Source organism: Hippocampus bargibanti, linkage group LG07 (assembly GCF_051943395.1).
Source record: "Hippocampus bargibanti isolate YZ-2025 linkage group LG07, ASM5194339v1, whole genome shotgun sequence".
Lineage (NCBI taxonomy): Eukaryota > Metazoa > Chordata > Actinopteri > Syngnathiformes > Syngnathidae > Hippocampus > Hippocampus bargibanti.
Window position 1 is genome coordinate 3,747,501 of NC_142740.1, and position 3,496 is coordinate 3,750,996.

The 3,496-nt window shown below is 32.8% G+C and overlaps 1 protein-coding gene across 3 annotated transcripts in view; it reads right to left on the reverse strand.

Annotated features, from left to right (window-relative positions):
- Positions 1 to 254, reverse strand: part of cep63 (centrosomal protein 63) — a 16,478-nt gene extending 16,224 nt beyond the window's left edge. For all 3 annotated transcript variants that reach the window (XM_089000795.1, XM_089000797.1, XM_089000794.1), the window contains exon 1: positions 1 to 254. This exon is cut by the window's left edge and continues 120 nt beyond it. The gene's annotated coding sequence lies outside the window, so the exon portion shown is untranslated.
- Positions 255 to 3,496: the final 3,242 nt, after the last annotated feature.

The window sequence follows — 3,496 nt, forward strand, 5'->3', positions numbered from 1 at the left end:
TTTGTTTAAATCAGTAGGTTAGCAACCAGGTTGCAACCAGTAAGCTAACAACCTCTGTGGCGCCACATAACGTTCAAAGCGAAGTAACGTCACGCGAAATAGTTCCGGTCTCAAAAAGGCAAGCAGCTAGCTTGTCAAGCGTGTGAAAGTTAACAATATTTAAGATATTGAACGTGACATTTAGGAAAAAAACTTTTAAAGTAAGTAAAAAAGAAATAAATAAAACGTCCTGTTGGTAAACCGAACCATGTACGTCATCACGTCCGACGTAGATCGCGAGTTTGTATGACGTCACCGGACAATGTGATTTTTATTTTGTTTCTTTTAATTTTGTTATTTTCTTATGTTTAAAGATATATTTTGTTATTTTGTACCACGATATTGAAACAAATAGGCAGGTGGATAACTTAATAGACAATATGAGTAATGTCCAGCACCTTTGTTGCGTCATGCGTAGGAAAAGGGCTGCGTAGCAAAAGTTGGATGGAAACGATGGAAACGACGCCAGCTACGGAGAGCGAAAAACGTCAAAATAACATCACGTTTTGGGTGTTTTTTTTTCATCAAAATAACATCAACTCACTCGTTGTGGCTTATAATAATACATTTCATTAATAATCTCCTTTCAAAACTATCAAGCGTTATTCCTCCTCAATTGATGTCTGATTGAATAATTTTAAATAAAATAAAAGAAACGTCTCACTTTGCCGTCGCTAAAAAGAAAAGAAAAAATACCAAACTAGTGAAAAATAAAACACAACGACAATGTACTCAATATTTCCATAACATAATTTAAAATGGGAGCCAAGAGGATTTTAAGGGGGAAAACAATCCCAACGACATAATCACGTCGAATATGTATTGTATCTGCTAGAATTTGTTAATAAACCTCGGAAACGGTACGAGCAGTTGAGGGAAACACGTTCAAAGGACCGTAGTGTCACATTTGGTCCACAGTATACGTGTTGCAATTGTATCTTGCAGTCGACATGGAGGTGCGTTCACTGCATTTGGAAATTTCAAATTTACAAAATAGCACCATTTACCCTGCCCAATGCAAACTGGGAGATAACCTAATATTTCTTCAGAAAGTGAAAATAGAAATAGCAACAGAATAAAAACTCTACAATGAACCAATGTTTATAATAAAATGTCTTTTATTCATTTATCTATGATAACAAACTCTCATATGTCACAAACAATCCCAACTCGTCACTGACACTGTGAAACTATTATGATGCGAATGTTGACAATCAGACTTTGCTCTTGTGACAGTGCTTCGAGGCGTCCCTCAGGGCAGCCAGTACCATGTTAGCATTCGAAATGCTGCTGTTGCATCCCATCAGACCAATGCGAAGGACCTGCAACAGCCACAACATGTTATATTCAAGGGGGTCCGGAGACGTTCGGGCGGTGGTACCGTCAGTGAGGACATGTCGATGAGACGTGTGGATGGCTGCGGGAACGCCACTCGGACTGAAAGGCGCTCGGTTTTCCAACTTTGTTTGACTTGGTGGTAATCTCGTGTTAATGGTTAACAAATGACTGTGCGCTTTTTGTTGTTGTTTTTTTGTCTTTATTTATTTAGAATTGTATAATCCAGTTAAGTTGAACTAATCACATTGGTTATAGTTAAGGATCGGGCCAAACTTGTGATCATAGCATGTTATAATAATAAATAATAATAACACATTTTATTTCTAAGCGCCTTTCAAAACTCTCAAGGTCACTTTCCAGTCACATGATCAGTTTTTATGTGGGTGGGCAGTGGCAGCCAGACGCGCCAGCGTTCACTCAACCCGGAAGTAAGTCAAATAGATAGAAAGCTAGCCAGCTAGCTATTATCAGCCAACAGATAGCAAGCCGGCTAGCTAGCCAATAGATAGCTAAAAGATAGACAGCTAACCAGCCAGCTAGCTAGTAGCTAGCTAGTTAACTGGCCAGATAGCTAACAGATAGCCAATAATAATAACAACAACAACAACAATAATAATAATAATAATAATAATAATAATAATAATAATAATAATAATAATAATAATAATAATGTTAGCATTTTTCTTTTTCTTTTCATTTATTATTGTCATGTTTGCTCGAGGCAAAATGTATTCAAATTTTCTTCTGAGTTTGTCGATAACCAAAATAGTTGTTTGGAAAAGTTTTATCATTGTTGTTTTTCAAATGTAAATGAACTAATGTTTTTTTCAAAATGTGTATTAAAAAACAAAAAAAATACACAAATATATCATTTTAACTATTGATTATACATTACTGCCCATTTATACATACTTTTTGTTCACCTTTATTGCATTTTATGATGTGTATAAATAAAAAATAAAAAAACACAAATAAATCATCTTAACTATGAATACCAGCACAACTTTCGTTCGCTGACGAAGCTTTTCGGATGATGAGCGAAACACTTTCAAAGAAGTACAGATGACTGTTGAAAAAAACCTTTTCATTGATTAACTATTGATTATACATTCCTGCCTATTTATATATACACTGTCCGCTAATGTGTATGTGTATGAATATGTATGTAAATATGTATGAATAAACAAAAAAAATACACAAATAAATCATCTTAATTATTGATACCAGCACAACTTTAGTTCGCTGACGAAGCTCTTCGGATGAGGAGCGAAACGTCCGAAACTTTCAAAGAAATTCAGATGACGGCTGAAGAAACCTTTTCATCGATTAACTATTATAATAATAATAATAATAATAATAATAATAATAATAATAATAATAATAATAATAATAATAATAATAATAATAATACATTTTATTTCTAAATGCCTTTCAAAACTCTATTTTGCATTTTATGTGTCTAAATAAACAAAAAATATACAAATAAATCATTTAACACTTGACACCAGCACAAGTTCGCTGACGAAGCTCTTCGGATGAGGAGCGAAACGTCCGAAACTTTCAAAGAAATTCAGATGACGGCTGAAGAAACCTTTTCATATATATATATATATATATATATATATATATATATATATATATATATATATATATATATATATATACTATAATAATAATAATAATAATAAATTTTATTTCTAAATGCCTTTCAAAACTATTGATTATACATTTCTGATAATACATTTTATTTCTAAATGCCTTTCAAAACTCTATTGATTATACATTTCTGCCTATTTATACATACTGCCTGTTAACGTTTTTGCATTTTATGTGTCTAAATAAACAAAAAATATACAAATAAATCATCTTAACACTTGACACCAGCACAAGTTCGCTGACGAAGCTCTTCGGATGAGGAGTGAAACGTCCGATGCCTTCAAAGAAGTACAGATGACGGCTGAAGAAACCTTTTCATCAATTAACTATTGATTATACATTTCTGCCTATTTATACATACTGCCTGCTAACATTTTTTTTTTTTGCATTTTACATATTTAGATTTGTTATATTAAACAGGTATGTAGATATAATGTGTTACAAATGACAAATACGTACTTGA